The following is a 17,842-nucleotide window of genomic DNA, read 5'->3' as shown; positions in this document are numbered from 1 at the left end:
AAGATCTTACATCAAAAGCCTCCAAGAAAAATATGAATTGGTCTCAGGCCATGGAAGATCTCAAAAAGGATTTGGGAAGTCATGTAAGAGAAGTAGAGGAAAAATTGGGAAGAGAAATGAGAGTGATGCAAGAAAATCATGAAAAATGAATCAATAGCTTGCTAAAGGAGATCCAAAAAAATTGAAGAAAATAACACCTTAAAAATAGACCAACTCAAATGGCAAAAGAGCACCAAAAAGCCAATGAGAAGAATGCCTTAAAAGGAAGAATTAGCCAAATGGAAAAGGAGGTCCAAAAGATCACTGAAGAAAATAATGTCTTAAGAATTAGAATGAAGCAAACGGAAGCTAGTGACTTTATGAGAAATCAAGAAATTATAAAACAGAACTAAAAGAATGAAAAAAAATGGAAGACAATGTGAAATATCTCATTGGAAAAACCACTGACCTGGAGAATAGGTCCAGGAGGGATAATTTTAAAATTATTGGACTACCTGAAAGCCATGATCAAAAAAAGAGCTTAGTCATCATCTTTCAAGAAGTTATCAAGGAAAACTGCCCTGATATTCTAGAACCAGAGGGTAAAATAGAAATTGAAAGAATCCACCAATCGCCTCTTGAAAAGGATCCCAAAAAGAAAACTCCTAGGAATATTGTCACCAAATTCCAGAGTCCCCAGGTCAAGGAGAAAATATTGCAAGCAGCCTGAAAGAAACAATTTGAGCATTGTAGAAACACAATCAGGATAACACGAGATCTAGCAGCTTCTACAATAAGGGACTGAAGGGCTTGGAATATGATATTCCAGAGACCAAGGGAGCTGGGATTAAAACCAAGAATCACCTACCCAGCAAAACTGATACTTCAGGGCAAAAAAATGGATTTTCAGTGAAATAGAGGACTTTCAAGCATTCTTGATGAAACGACCAGAGCTGAATAGAAAATTTGACTTTCAAATACAAGAATCAAGAAAAGCATGAAAATGTAAACAGGAAAGAGAAATCATAAGGGACTTACTAGAGTTGAACTGTTTACATTCCTACATGGAACTATGATATTTGTAACTCATGAGACCTTTCTCACTATTAGGGTAGTTGAAGGAAATATGCATATACATAGACAGAGGGCACAGGGTGAGCTGAATATGAAGAGATGATATCTAAAAAAATAAAATTAAGGGGTAAGAGAGGAATATACTTGGAGAAGGAGAATGGGAGAGATAGAATGGGATAAATTATCTCACATAAAAGTGGGAAGAAAAAGCTGTATAATGGAAGGGAAGAGGGGGTAGGCGAAAAGGAATGAGTGAACTTCGCCCTCATTGTATTTGGCTTAATGAGGGAATAGCATACACACTCAATTGGTTATCTTACCCTACAAGATAGTAGAGGGGAAGGGGATAAGGGCGGGGGATGATAGAAAGGAGTGCAGATTTGGGGAGGAGGTAGTCAAAAGCAAACACCTTTGAAAAGGAACAGGGTCAAAGGAGGAAATTAAATAAAGGGGGACAGGATAGGATGGAGGGAAATATAGTTAGTCTTTCACAACATGACTATTATGGAAGTGTTTTGCATGTATAACCTATATTGAATTGTTTGCCTTCTGAAGGAGGGTAGGTGGGGAGGGAAGAAGGGAGAGAATTTGGATCTCAAATTTCTAAAAAAAGATGTTAAAAAATGTTTTTACATGCAACTGGGAAATAAGATATACGGGCAATGGAGTATAGAAATATATCTGGCCCTACAAGAAAATAAGGGGAAAAGGGATGGGGGGCAGTGGGGTGATAGAAGGGAGAACAGACTGGAAAAAGGGGCAATCAGAATACATGCCATCTTGGGGTGGGGGGAGGGTAGAGATGGGGAGAAATTTGTAACTCAAAGTTTTGTGGAAATGAATATTGAAAGCTAAAAATAAATTTAAAAATTAACCCCCCAAAAAGTCACTTATGATTTTAGATTCTCTTTGAGGCTGACTCCTGGGAAGAGAAAGAGGAAGATTACCTCCCTACAAATATTGAGGAATTTTCCCTTGCGTTATATTAGGGCTTCCTCTTGGTTGAGTGAGTTTTTTTTATTTTTTTCTGATCTAAAGAGCTCATTCACTCCTTTTTGGTGTATTCCCATCTGTATAATTTCTTTGATTTCTGTTTGCTTTTTATTTAAATAAATGAATTCACTTGATATTCAAAAAAAAAATGACAAGCAGGATGGTTTCAGAAAAACCTGGGAAGATTTATATGAACTCACACAAAATGAAGTGAGCAGAACCAGAAGAACACTGTACACAGTAACAGCAATATTGTGAGAATGATCAACTGTGAAAGACTTATCTACTCTGATAAAGACAATGATATAAGACAATTCCAAAGAACCCATGCCGAAAAATGCTATCCATCTCCAGAGAGAGACAAGTGATGAATTCTGGGTGTAAATTGAAGCATACTTTGTTTTAATTTTCCCATTTTTTCCTTTTGCAACATGGCTAATATGGAAACATGTTTTAACAGGATGCCATGTGTATAATTGATATCAAATTGCTTGGCTTCTCAAAGAAAAAGGAGGAGTGGGAGGAAGGAAGAGAATTTAGAACTGAAAATGTTTATAAAAATGAACATTAAAACTTTCTTCACCTGTAATTGGGAAACATTTATTGAGATAAATATATATTTAAAAAAGAAAAGATTGTAAAAGAATATGGCATTTTCTTAAGGACTTGTTATTGCCCACATCTAATTTCCATAGAAAAAGAGATAATCCACATTAATTTTGCAGAACCACTGAGGAAAAGTACTTCTTGGCTGGAGTATACTCTTCTTCAAAATGGTTCAAAGTGCTCCTACTTCTATCTCAGACCTACAGTATAATAATAATATTTCCTTACTGCTTATTTCCAACTCAAGGATTGCCAAACACTGTCATTTGTGACCCTGTCTGTCTCAGAGCCCCAGCACCCTATCATGCTCAAGGCCTTTTCCTGAACAATGAGTTGGATAGTAAGGACTGTGAGGACCAGTTATCCAATTATGTTGTATATATTTTCTATACCTCCCCACCCCCTCTCCCAAAACTGTAAACAACTTGAGATCATATATTTTGTTTTCTGTTCCCTAGGGTTCTTGACATAGGGGAAAACGTTTTAAACACTCATTATATTCTTGTTGAACAGAATGGAATTTTCCTTCTGGGACTTTATAAGAGAAAATAATGATAAAATCATAAATTGCCTCTTCAAAAGCCAATATTTATCGTCTTTTATCCTTGGCATCTGAATCACTACAAAAATGTTTCTTGGAGTCCTCCCCAGTGACTCTCTGTAATCAAGGTTCCCACAACTTGATTCCTAGTGGACACTTACTGATTGCTTTGTATCTTTTCCTGATGATGATTCATTCTTGGCCTTAGGAGGCATCCTCTTTCCCTCACAGAGACATGGCACAAGCATCATTTTTTTTATGCCCACTGTTCTTTGCACCACTTAGGTCTTCAGAGGAAACAAATAGACTCCACATACTTCCTTTTGTAGAACTTAACCTATTGTTGAATTTTCCATAACTCACTCAAAAACCCTCTCATGTTTTCTTTCCCTCTTCATGGCCCCTATCTATTTTCTCTCCAACATATGAAGAGGGAAAAAAGTTTCAGGCTTTGCAGTTTTAAGTTCCAGCTTGGAGATACGCTGTTCACTCTATACTCTCTTTCCAAACATTCTTGGGATCGATGCTGCTTTCACCTCTCCCTTACAGAAAGCAGCCATCTTGGCTTTTACCCACCATATCTTACATCTGGTCCATACTTTAATGAATGTACAGCCCCATCAATGTAAATAATTCCTCCAACAACATATATCACCACCTATCTATGCCTGCTCATTTGTTCCACTATTGTCCACGTCCACTACATTAGTTCTGCCAAATGTATTGGGGACCTTCCTCAAGATCTCTTGATATTTCATGGATGCATGTGGATCAAGTGGGGAGGGGCCCCATTGGTTATTACTTGCTCTTACTCCATGATGAGACCATCTATTTTCCTAGTCATCATCGTCTGTGATGACATTGTTTATTTCACTTCTCCAGGAATAGTCCTTGTTTATAATTTATCGTGATCTACTCACAACCACCAAGAGCCTCTCCATTTGCCCTTCAAGTGAGCTTCAACTTCAGCTTTCAAGACTGCGGTGTTCCTAACAGTTATGTCACACTGCTAGAAAAATGTTGGTGTGAAAAAGATGGCCTTCATTTCAGGGAGAAGCTTGGGGTCATTTAAATAACTATGCAATTTTACAAGGGCAGCCTAGCCTGTTCACCTTCTCTTCCTCATTTAATTTAGTTCTCATCCTAGCTTTGGTGAGAAACAGTGTGTAGAGCAAATAAAAAGTTATTCTCAGAGTTAGAAAAACCTGGATTCAAGTCCCATATATGACACATGCTGAGTGTAGAATCTTAGCCAAGTCACAGCCTCTCAGTGACTCAGGAAATGTTCCAAGACTGTAAGTTTCAAATGAGGTATTATTCTGTATTAGGAGAGGGAGTTAACTCACCAAGAGTTTCCCATATGAATGAAAACACAGACGTAGAGCAAAAACAAAGAAGAAGAAAGGAAAAAGAAGAAAAGAAATCGTTCCTGGCAAATACATAAGGAAAGGAACATTTTTGTATTTTTCATGATTTCAAAATAGATTGAATCTATTATTAATGATAATACAGACTTTCAAGATTTTAGAATTGCTTTACTCAACATCCTTGTATGTTAGGTAGCACGTCGCTAGCATCACCATTACCGTCATCATCATCATTATCATCATCATCATCATCAAATAGCTAGCATTTATATAGCACCTACTATGTGCCAGACATGGAGCTAAGTGCTTTCCAAATATTATCTCATTTGTTCCTCACAATCCTGGCAAGTAAATGCTATTATTATTTGCATTTTACGTTGAGGAAACTGAGGAAACTAGAAGTTAAGTGACTTGCCTAGGGTCATACAGCTTGTGTCTGAGGCCAGATTTGAACTTCAGTCTTCCTGACTACAGGGCCATAAGTCTACTCACTGCATCATCTGGTTGCCTCTAAAGACTAACAAAATCACTAGATAAGTAGGTCATCTAGCAGATAGAGCACTAGGCTTGAGCCAGGAAGACTCATCTCCCTGAGTTCAAATCCGGCCTCAGATACTTACCAGCTGTGTGATCATGGGCAAGTCACTTAGCCCTGTTTGCCTCAGTTTCCTAAAATGAGCTGGAGAAAGAAATGGCACACCACTTCAGCATCAGATGCCAAGAAAACTCCAAATGGGCTTACAAAGGGTTGGATACAATGGAAATGATAGAACAAACTTGTGGGCATCTAGGTGGTGCAATGGATAGAGAACTGGGCTTGGAATCAGGAGCACTCATCTTCATTAGTTCAAATCTGGCCTCAGAAACGTATGAGCTATGTGACCCTGGGCAAGTCACATAACCCTGTTTGCCTCAGTTTCCTCATCTGTAAAATGAGCTAGAGAAGGAAATGGTGAACCACTGCAGTATCTCTGCCAAGAAAACCCCAAATGGGGTCACAAAGAGTCAGACATGAGTGAAAGGACTGAACAACAAGTAAACTGAGACTCACAGAGATTAACCAACTTGCCTGAGGTCACACAGCTAGTCATTGTTGAAGGCAGCATGATATTAAGGAAAAAGCATTGGATTTGAAGTTAGGAGAGATCTGTGTTCACATGCTACCTTAGATACCTACTAGCTTTATAATCATAGGTACTCATTCAGCTCCTCGAAGACTCAGTTTCATTACCTCTAGGCTGATATCATAAGGGCTACCATGTGAGACAATATAAATACTGCTTTATAAACCTTACAGCAATATATAAAGATCAGCAATTATTATTACTGTGGTGATAAGGCCTGACCCTTAAGCCCAATGTTCTAGCCACACTTCCTTTACTTAATCTACCTTCTTTCTCTCCCTCACTCTCTGCATAGATAGTCTCCAAGTCTTATAGCCACAACATATCTCATATCCATCCCATCTCTCCACTCACACAACGATCGCTCTACTTCAGACCCTTATCTCCTTCCTCACGATCTATTGTTAGAACCTCTTGATTAGATTCCCAGCTTTCAGTGTCTCCGCTCTCCAAACTATCCTTCCCATAGCTGCCAAAAGCATAGGTCCGAACACACCAGTATCCTGCTTAAGGATCTCTCTAGTACCTTCTCTAGTTACTGCTAGAATAAAATAAAAATCACCTCAGACCACCTATCCAGGCTTATTTTATGTTACTGCCTTTGAGCATTCTAAGCTCCAGCTGTCCCCAAGATTAGCATTACAACTTCTGCTTCCACACTTTTGCCAGGCTATCCCTCATGCCTAGAATGCACTTTACCTCACTTTACCTCTATTCAGCTCATGTGCGACCTGGAAGAATACTTTCTTGATCCCTCTACTTAAATTGTCATGAATACACATTTCTCTTCATATGTTCTATGCCCCTAGAAAAATGTAAGTGCTTTGAGGGCAGATGTCTTTTGTTTTTGTTGGGTCATATCCCCAGACCCTAGCACAGAAGTGTGCAAGTAACTTAATAAGTGCTTGCTGGATGGTACTGAGTCCTCTGTGCAGTGGCTCAGCATCCCCTCAAACACCATGGACATCCCACAGGGCTCTCTCCAGAGTTTTCTTCTCTTCCTGCTCTCTACTGTTTTTCTTGGTGATCTCATGGATTTAATTTTCATCTTGACACTGATGATTCCCAATTCTACCCCTAACCTTTCTGTTGACTTCCAATTTCACAACTCCAACTGCCTCTCAGACATCTCAAAGTGAATATACATCATTTCCCAATCTGAATTTATCTTTCTTCCTAAACCCTCTCTGCTTCCAAACTTCTTTGTTAATGTCCAGTGTTGGGACTCTCTCAGTTTCCCAGGCTCTCAACCTAGGTGTTATCCTCAACTCTTCACTTATCTCTCACGTCTCATACCCAAACTGATGCCAAGAACTATTGATTTCACCTTTGTAACATCTCTCCAATATGCCCCCATTTTCCCTGATACTTCCACCATCCGGATGCAGACCCTTATTTCCTCACATCTGGACTATTGCAGTAAATAACCTGCTGGTTTGTCTGCCTGCCACACATCTCCATCCACTCCAGTCCAATCTCCATTCAGCCACTAAAAGGATTTTCCTAAAACATTGGTACAACTATGTCACTCCCTTATTCAATAAACTGTAGTGGCTCCCTATTACACCTCTGTTTAACATTCAAAGCCCTTCATATCAATCCAGTGATGCTGGCTTCACTGCGGTTCCACCAATAAGATACTCCACCTCTCAGCACCAGGCCTTTTCTCTAGCTATCCCCCATGCCTGCAACATTTTCCTTCCTCCTCCCTACCTTCTGGCTTCCCTGGCTTCCTTCAAGTCTCAGCTAAAATCCTACCTTCTCCTGGAAGTCTTTCCCAATCCCTCTTAATTCTAGTGCCTTTCCTATGTTAATTATTTTCTATTTATCCTGGACATAGCTAATTTTTACATGGTTGTTTGCTTGTTGTCTCTCCCATTAGATTGTGAACTCCTTGAGGGCAGGAACTGTTTTTTTTCCTTTTTTGTATCCCCAGCATTTAGCACAGTGCTTGGCACAATGTAAGAACTTAATAAATACTAATTGACTCATTGATCCTTATAATATAATATCAGACAATGCCTTTTACTGCAAGATCTAGAGCTAGAAGAGAATTTAGAGATTATCTATCCCCAACCCTCTCAAAACTGAGACTCCCAGAAGTTGTGACTTGTGGAAAGTCACAAAGGTAGCAAGTAGCAAAATTGAGATTCGAACCCAGGCCTTCTGAGTTTATCTACCATTTCCTTTTTGCTACACCATGCTGCCTCTGACAGCTGAATACTTTTTTTAAATATTACTAGAAAAGCAAAGATTAATTTAAGACTAAATTATGTCTTAAAAAAGTGACAATGATGCAAGAAAAAAATCAGTAAATGAATTCCAAATATGCAGAAAATGACCCATCAAGTCAAGTATTAGTAACTTTCAGTGGGGTTAACAAGATGATTTCATTCACATGGCTATGTTGCTTCAGTAATTTGGCATATTTACATTTTCCCTCTACCAGATGTTGCAAAAATAATTATTCAGTCATTTTATACATTACATAAGTGAATAAAAATTGCTGGAAAGATCTGAACCACAGTAATGGAGAAAAGGGGGCAGAATTACCCTTATACTTACAGCAAGGTTCCAACTGAGCCGGAAAGAGAAAGCATTCACAGGCTGCAGCTGAAGGTTTGACTCACAGAGCCAAGTGCTGTGTCATCTCACAGACGACCTCATAGTAAAAACATCTTTTTTTTAGGCCATAAGGTTAGTAAAGTTCACACCAACAAACGCAGCTGCTTAGCTTGCTGCTTGGATGGATGGAAGCTCTCTTCTTCTGCCTTCTGGGACACCTGTTTAGTGTCTCACTGATGCTCGACTTCATTTCTGTGGCAAGAATCAAGGACCAACCAAGTCCTATCAAAGGCTCTCTCCCTCCAGCTTAAAAACAGTGAACAATTCTCTAATAAGTTCCATAGATGGAGTGACTTTTAACCACTCCCTCTCCCCACACTCTCAAAGGAGAAAGCTTTGATTTGAAGCACATTTTTATCTTTAAGCACATATGTACTATTACCAGGATCTGTGGACCAAAGAGAAAATTTCCAAGCGCTCTCTGGCAATAAAACACCTCAGACACAAGGGGAAGATAACCATGGATAACCACAAAGAAAGTTTTAGTTATGAATAGTGACAACACTGAAACTGTATCATCTTTGTGTGAGGGGGAAAATGTATCCTGTTATTCAGATGCCTGAGTGCCTGTAATTCTACAACTAGTTACACTGCATATGGTTAGGGCATGGTATCATGTTAAAGATTCTGTTAAACTTAGGAAAAGCATCATGTTAATGCCTACTAGTAGCTAACAGCTTATCATGGAATGCTTGAGTGGAGTAGCATAATACAGCAGGAAGAGTATCCACTGGCTCTAGAGTCAAAGAACCTGGGGGGGGGCATTCAAATTCTGCTTGTAATGCTTAATTAAACAAGGGCATTGAGCTACGTGGTAATTCAGGTCCTTTCAGCAATAAATCTATAATTCTAGACTTTTCAAAAATATTTTTTCCAATTAAAAATAATCTGTATTCTCTTTCTCCTCTGTGTGTCCTCCTCCCTACCCCACCCCCACCACTGAAGAAGGCAGAAAAAACGAACTTGAAACAAATATGCATAGTCAAGGTAAACGAATTCCCACTTTGTCCATGTCCAAAAAATCTATGTCTCAATCTTCACCTTGAGCCTAAGGTGAGTGGGTGAAGAAGTAGGTATGTTTCATCATGAGTCCTCAGCATTGTGGCTAGTCACTGCATTGATCAAAGTTCTTAAGTCTTTCAAAGTCATTTGATTTTATATTGTTACTACTGTGTAAATTGTCCTGGTTCTGCTCACTTTACCAGCTTGCATCAATTCAGACAAGTCTTCCCTGATTTCTTTGAAATCATCCTTTTCATCATTTCTTTCAGTACAATAGTACTCCACTACATTCACATACCCTAATTTGTTCAGCTGTTCCCTAATTATAGGTACCATCTTAGTTTCTAGCTCTTTGCTACCACAAAAGATTCAAAACTATTTTTTGTGCATGTAAATTCTATTTATCTTTGATCTCTTTGAAGTATAAACATAACAATTTTTTTCTGAGTCTAAGGATATGAATAGTTTAATATATTTAGGGGGCATAATTAATAATATTGGGGTGCATAAATTCAAATTGCTTTTCAGAATTGCTGGACCAGTTCATAGCCTTACCAACAGTGCATTAATGTACCCACTTTTTTCCTACAACTCATCCAGCATTAGCAATTTTCCTTTTTTAGTCAACTTTGCCAATCTGATAAATTTGAGATGGAACCTAAGAGTTGTTTTAATTTGCATCTCTCTAATTACTACTTATTTGGAACATTTTAATATGACTATTGATAGCCTGGATTTCTTGCTCTGAAAATTACATTTGGTCTTTTGAACATTTATCAATTGAGAAATCACTCATATTCTTATAAATTTGAATCTGTTCTTTATGTATCTTGAAAGTGAGATCTTTATCAGAGAAAATTTCTGTAAAGCTTTTTCCCCCCAGTTACCTCCTTCCCTTCCAATTTGACTACATTGGTTTTGTTTGTACAAATACATTTCAATGTTTATATAGTCAAGTTTTTATCAATAGTCAAAGAACATTATATGAATTAAGACCTACTATGTGCCAAGCATTGTGCTAAGTTTTGAAGATGCAAAAATTCAAAAAAGAAAGAAACCTAGTCCCTGCTCTACAAAAAGCTTACAAGAAGACAACACAAAAAGAGAAACTGGAAAGCAGGGAGCAAGGACTATGGAGGAATCTAACATGGGGGTATGGTGGAGAAGTCAGAGAGACCTCAAACCAGTGCAGCCAGGTCAGAAATAAGAACTTCCGAGCTGAGCTCCCTCCTTAAATGAAGGTTTTGGAGGTCACGGTTATACCTTTAAATCAGAGGGATAGAAGGTAGTGATGAGGTGGAAAACCTGGTTGATAGGCTCTTGTAGGATGATGATGAGGTTTTCCCAATAATGAGCTTCCTGGGACATAGTATTGCTTTGTGGTATAGTTTCAGATTTGGTACTTCTAGGTTCATTTCTTTCCCACTTTTTTCATTGTTTCCCTTGAGATTCTTAGCTTTTTGTTCTTCCAGATAAATTTCATTTTATCCTAATTCTGTAAAGTAATTCTTTGGTGGTTTGATTGGTAAGTCATTAAATAAGTAAATTCATTTAGGTAGCATTGTCATTTTTGTTATTTTAGATCAACCTATCTATGAGCTGTTAATATTTCTCAAATTATTTAGATCTCTATTTACAAGAAGAATCTTTTGTAGTTGAATTCATATAGTTCTTATGTATGTTTGTCAGGTAGGCTATCACGTATTTTGTACATCCTGTAGATTTTTTTAAGTGGAATTTTTCTTTCTACCTCTTCCTGTTGGGTTTTGTTGAATGTACAAAAATGTTGATGTAGCCTTACTTTGTATCCTGCAACTTTGCTGAAGTTATCATTTTAATTAATTTTTTAGTTAACTCTAGGATTCTTTAAATAAAGCATCATATCATCTGCAAAAATTGATACTTCTGTTATCTCTGTGTCTATGTTTATATCTCAATTTTTTTCTTGTCTCATCACTATAGTTATTATTTCTAGCATGGTAGCCAATGATGATAATAGACATCCTAGCTGTTCCCCTGGTCTTATTGGAAAGTCTCTAGTATATTACAGGTATTACTAGCTCTTGATTTGGATAGGTACTACTTATTACTTGAAGATCCATTTATTCATATTTTCTAGTGTATTTTTAAAAACACTTTCTGTAATATTAGAATGAATTGTTTTTTAAATGTTTGATAAAAGTCACTTATGAATCCATGTGGTCCTGGGTTTTTTTTTCTGTGAAAGTTAATTTATCAATTGTTCGTTTCTTTTTCTGATTGGATTATTTAAGTCTTCTATTTCTTGAATTCTTAATCTGGACACTTGTTCCCCTGTAAATATTCATCAATTTCAATTAGATCACCAGTTTTATTACCATATAATTGGGCAAAATGTTTCTAATAGTTTCCCTTGTTTCTTCATTTGCTACAACTTCTCCTTTACATTTTTTTAATGGTAATTTGGTTTTTCTCAAATTAGTTAATGCTTTGTCCATTTCCCCCAATACATTACCTTCTAGTTTTATTTAATCTGTTTGAAATAAAAATACAAAAAGAGAGCATCCTGTCAAATTCTTTCTTTGATTCAAATATGATCTTGATGCATAAAATAAGATGTTAAATATTGTAAAAAAAATTTCTGTGTTTATTGATATGATAATATGATTGTTGTTGTTCTTATTATTAACATGGTCAATACTGTTTGTCATTTTCCTAATAGTGAACCAACTCTGCATTTTTGCTATAAATCCAACTTGATCATAGTGTATGCTCGTTATAATATGTTGCTATGGTCTCTTTGCTGATATTTTATTTAATTCCTTGCATCAAACCAAATTAGAGATTTTGGTCTATAGTTTTATTTCTCTATTTTGACTCTCCCCCTGTTGAAACAGCATAGTGGAACTTCAACTGAAAATATTATAGTAACCCCATGTTAGGCAAAAGCTGGAGGTGGTAAAGATTAGAGCTGTGCATCACAGCCTAAGCCCAGGGAATTCATCATATTGACCCATCAAGTAGAAATACAATGCCCAGTCAAGAAAAACTCAACAGCCAAGCAATCTGCCTGACCCAGGCCAAATAGCAGGAATACACCAGAAGAGTAATCTGCAAGGCTCAGTATGACAACCAACCCAGAAGTTTGGGAATCAGGAGACCATGTGCACTCAGTGCCCTCCCCCACCCCCCCACCCCTCCACCGCTGCAAATGCTGAAAATATATGTATATACACATATAGTATTACAGGTCTCTCTGTGTAAGCCTCGTCACACAGAATGAGCAGTGGAAGGAGTCAGAGGGCCTGGGTTCCAACACCCAACTCTGCCACTTTCTCTGACCTTGGGCAAGGCACTCAACCTCTTGTTCCTCAGTTTCTCTGTACAATGGGGATGGTCCTTGCCCCTCCCTACCTCACGGACATATTGTGAAAATAAATAGGGTTACATGTAAAAAAATAACAGGATGGGGGGCAGCTACATGACACAGTGGATAAAGTACCAGCCCTGGAGTCAGGAGGACCTGGGTTCAAATCTGGCCTCAGATGCTTACTAGCTGTGTGACCCTGAGCAACTGACTTAACCTCATATAATGGCAAGCAAAGTGGGACTTTTTGTTGTCTTTTGTTTTGGAGTGCTTCTCAGCACTAAGGCTATCAAATGGCTTTGAGTCTTGCCTTTTATGAATCAAGAGTCATTGATTGGAAACAATATATATGACGGGGTGCTACTGATTAAAGATCTTTCCCGTACCCTTTTGCTAAGTAGGTGCTAAGCCCCAGGGTCTTAAACAGGGTATATATGCTCTGAGGTGGGCATTTTGCTTTGGGGGCTTACTCATGGGAAGAGTGTTTGTGTGATTTGGCCAGACGAGACTCTAGGTAGCCATTAAGGAACTCCCCCAGCTTTGAAAAACCCATATGTTGGTGCTTCTCTCTCCAGTAACAGCTAGAAGCCTGTCTGTTGATTTGTGTTATTTTGCTCTATTTTACTTTGTTTATATAATTTCTGCTTGTGATTTCTATTTGCGTTTTCTCTGATGTTCAAGGTGCTGACTTTTTCCTCTGGACTAAGTGAATGATATATGTATGTTTGATTAAAGTGAGATTTTAAACCCCTTAAAGTTGCTTTCCTTAGAAAAGCAGATCAAAGAACCTGTGCTAGCAGCCCTCCTGTGTGCTGGTGTTATTGGTCTTATATCCCCACAGCAGCAGCTAGCAACACTGTTGTTACACCTTGATTACCTAAAAAAAAATGCAACCTATCTAGCCCAGTCTAGCAGTAGTCATCCCTAGTAGTCAGGCAATATGCCTGATTTAGCTTAGAGGGAACCAAACCCAGTGAGTAGCCAACTCAGAAGCTTAAATGCTCTGCTTTACCAAGCAGTGAGTTAACCCATTTATCCTAAGATCTTTGAAGAACTAGCCTAGCTTAGCAGAAGAGCTACTCATCCATCAACATCAGTATTCCATCCTGTTGTGAACTTCATGAGGTCTCTGGGCAAAAAGAGGACAATAAGAATCTTTTGTTGTGAGTTGCGTTATAAAGTAACACGATCATTACAACTTTATTTTTGTGCCCACTCCTATTCCCAAGGACTGTGTGTGCGCGTGTGTGTGTGTGTGTGTGTGTGTGTGTGTGTGTGTTTGGGGTAAATTATACCCCAATTTTTCTGGGGGAGGGAATGCATTATAACTATTTTTCTTGTTATGCCTTTTGAATAAATGCCTTTTTCTAAAAGGTAATTGAGTCTATTGGCTGATTGTTAAGGAGAATCACACTGGTGGGGCTAGTTGAGTTAGAGTATTGCGGAAACAGTCACTCACAGGGTTGCTTCTAAATCCCAAGCTAACAGCCACCTTTCTCATTCAACTTGCCAGTGCCAGTTAGAGTTGGGAGTGTGAGCTCAGGAGAGATGCTACACTAAGTAAGAGGTGATAACCATCCTGGAGTTAATTATTTGTTTTAGATAATCCATGAAATGAACTACCTCTATGCAGATTATTCAACTGGTTAGTTATTGCTATTCTTATGCATTGCTATCTGCCTTGTTTCTCCCATCAAACTAGAAACTCCCTGAGGTCAGGAACCAATGCTTATATTTAGAGAACCTTGTGGTAGTAGGGAGCCATAATTATCTACTTCTGTAAATATCTCATTTTACAGATGAGGGAACAGTAGTGAGGAGCTATTCATAGTAGCAGGGCAGAGATTAGAACCCAGGTCCCTTGATTCCAAGTTCAATGCTTTTTCCTTTCATTGTCTTTTATCTTTACCAAACCAAATGACATTTTTTGTAGTACACAGAACAAAGTTCTGAACACAGTATGGTAGAGTGTTTAGTAAATATTGCTGACACATAAAACACAGATTCCTCTGATCTAGGAAATCTTGAATGCACATCAGATCCATCGCCTTCTCCCTGAGTTTCTGTATATATAGATTTTATATGTACACATTTAGATATAGATACACACATATATGTATATCTATATATACACACACATGTATACATATATAAACATAGACACACACGTATGTGTACCACATATATACATGTACACATGTATACACATATGTATGTGTGTGTGCCAAGCATTTAACATAATGCCTAGCATATAGTAGGCACTTAATAAATATTTATTGATTGACTGTACTTTTTTCTTCAATTTTCTTCAAATTTTCTTCAAATGCTGAGTCTCTCTTCCCAAGGGTTCCAATTCAATCAAAAAATGTGTTCATAAAAAGCACTGAGATGCTTTCTGATTTTCCTACTGTTCCTCTGGTGTGGTAGAACCCAACTTATCATGTCTGCTTAGCAAAAATCTTCCCCACACATTTTGTTTCCTGTTTAGACAAAAGGGAGCCATATGGCTCTAGGTATTGAACATTACGCAGTAGGAGTTGGAGCATTTTGCTGGATATGTCATGCATGTCAGTGAAGTGAAAGACGTGTCTCACTCTTTCTTTTCAATACTAGTATGTCACTCATCTAGGCTGTGACATGACATTGTGGATCATCAATTAAATGGAAAAGTTGCTAGCAGACCCTTAAAGACATAGGGAGCTATTCTCCTGTTGGTGAACATACATAATTCCTATTAATGTTAGCAGGACTTACAGGTATACACCAATTCAGGTAGGCCTTATCCTATCACATACAGTAGTAGATCCATAGCAAAGATGTGACAGCCCAGAAATTAGTCTTTGTCACACTCGAAAAGGAGATGATTAAGTCAAAAGAATTCCCCAAACACCAAAAATCAAGATGAGACAGAAAAAAGCAACATGGGGTGGGGGTGGTGAATCTATTAATAAAAATCTTTGGGAGCTAAAATAATGCACACCTTGAATCCCGAGGAATTAAGTATCTGTCGCTCATTTTATGTCACATAGTAAGAATTTTTATACTAACTTTTTGCAGAAAAGTCAAAAGTCAGCTTTGAAAGTTCTGAGAGCTGTCAGATTCTCATTCTCCCTTAAGAAAATGGACTACTCATACAATTTAGTTCATACCAGAGAGGGGAGGCAAGAAGGATGTAAAAAAAGAGGGGACCTAACCAGTAGTAATAAAGACAGAAATCCCCCTAAAAAGGGGAAACATGGAAGAAAATGTGGGAAAACTTTGATGGGGGAAGGGAAGAAAGTACTGGTTGATAGAACCATCTCCTGGTGGATGAGGGAGATGCCTCACTTGACATGTTTTTAAATGACAGTGGACAACACACCAGAGAAAGCAGTGTGGAATAGTTTGTAGAAGTGCATAGCCCTTCACTATTAGGGCAGAGGTAAGACAGGCTTGATTGCTGGGTCCCTTCCATCCCTGATGTCTATGCCTGCACAGTTCTATGACTCATATGTCTCAAGTTTGTCATGTTGATGAGTTGACAGTTCTTCTCCGGCTAGAAATGTGTCTGGTGGCAAAGCCTCATTCTATTTTATTATTTTTAATCTTTTAAAATCTCCTTAATAAATGTTTTAGTCATTTTTAAGCACAATCTCAAAGGATTTTCCCCTTAAGTGTTTTTCTTGGATCATTTTGAAATGTACGGAAATCACTGGCTCTTAGACATCTTTTTAGTGAATTAAAGTATCACTTTTTAATTCCAACCCCTCAATACATCTGGGCCATGTCATTCAACAAGGAAAAAGCCCTTTTTAAGTGCTAAGTAGTAGCAATTTTTGTAATTTCTGCTTCTGATTGTGGAAGCTTGCCTCTCCAGGAAGATGACTGAAAATTTGCTCCTTTGGTCCACATGCAGGGTGGGACAATAAAATTATACTGGGAAGCTTAATAACATATGTTAATTAAAATTCTCCCTCTCCAATGGTGCTTATTTTCCCATGGGCGCAGAAGACTCACAGCCTGAGCAAAATAGTCTATCAAGTTGTACTTTTACAATACACATGAAATAAAATGTATGACTGAGCCATTGTCCACCATATACTATAGCTTTTGTTGTAACGGGAGCTTACAACCAGTGTGGGTGAAACTAATTCAAAACAATGGGAAGGCAGCAAGATTACCACCAGCCCTTGTGCTATAAACCTGTTTGAGCAATCACCTGTAAGCAAAAGTGGAAAAAAATAGACACCTACAGACCTGCATATAGCAATAGCAAACCAGTTCAGAATTATTTATTCCTACAACAGACTATTTGGATGGTAATCAAATACAGCAATGAAGAACTCGAGAGGAAATCACTCTATTTCCCTTGAGAACAAAGAACTCTTCTCCCTCCCTCCCTCCCTGCCTCCCCCTCTTCCCTACCCCCGTCGTCTCTCTCTCTTCCTTCATCTTTCTCTCTCTATCTCTCTCCCCTATCTCTCTCTTCTTCTTTCTCTCTTTCTCTCTCTTCCTCTTTTTCTTTCCCTCTCTCTCTCTTCCTTTCCCTCTCTCTGTCTGTTTCTCTCCCTCTTTCTCTCTCATTCTGTCTCTGACTCTGTCTCTCTGTCTCTCTCTGTCTCTGTGTGTATGTGTCTCCTTCTTGAGCTTCTCCTTTTTCTTCCCCCACCCCTTGACCTTGTGGACTTCAAAAAATCAGAAGATCTGCCCAATCTCTGAAGGTCAGACTCATTTTCTTTTTTACACCAAGACTCTGGAGAGACTGGAGATGAGTTGGAAACACAATCCAAGGAGCTATGAGTATGGCTGGGAGACTAGAGGCTCTGAAAGCCCATACAGGCAATCATACCAGGCATCAGACCCTAACACTGTGTATGTCAAGGGTGCCTGCAAAAATGCTGGAAGAGAAGGAGTGCAAGGAGGTATTGGTGTCTTCTGGAGACCCAACCATGGTCTAAACATAAGTAGTACACATTCTGGACGACAGACAAACCAAGGAGCATCATTAGAAGCAGCTACCAAAGTGATCGAGCAAGCAAAGGCCCAAAATAAGGACACACTCACTGTGTACACAGATAATCATCTTGTCACCAAAGGCATGAATGAATGGATTCACAATTGGAAAGAAAATGGCTGGAGAACAGGTAAAAATTAAGAAGTAGTCCACAAAGACCAATTCGCTAAGCTGGATACTATGACTCAAGAC

Source organism: Trichosurus vulpecula, chromosome 2, assembly GCF_011100635.1.
Source record: "Trichosurus vulpecula isolate mTriVul1 chromosome 2, mTriVul1.pri, whole genome shotgun sequence".
NCBI classification, from domain to species: Eukaryota; Metazoa; Chordata; class Mammalia; order Diprotodontia; family Phalangeridae; genus Trichosurus; species Trichosurus vulpecula.
This window is presented reverse-complemented; position numbering follows the sequence as displayed.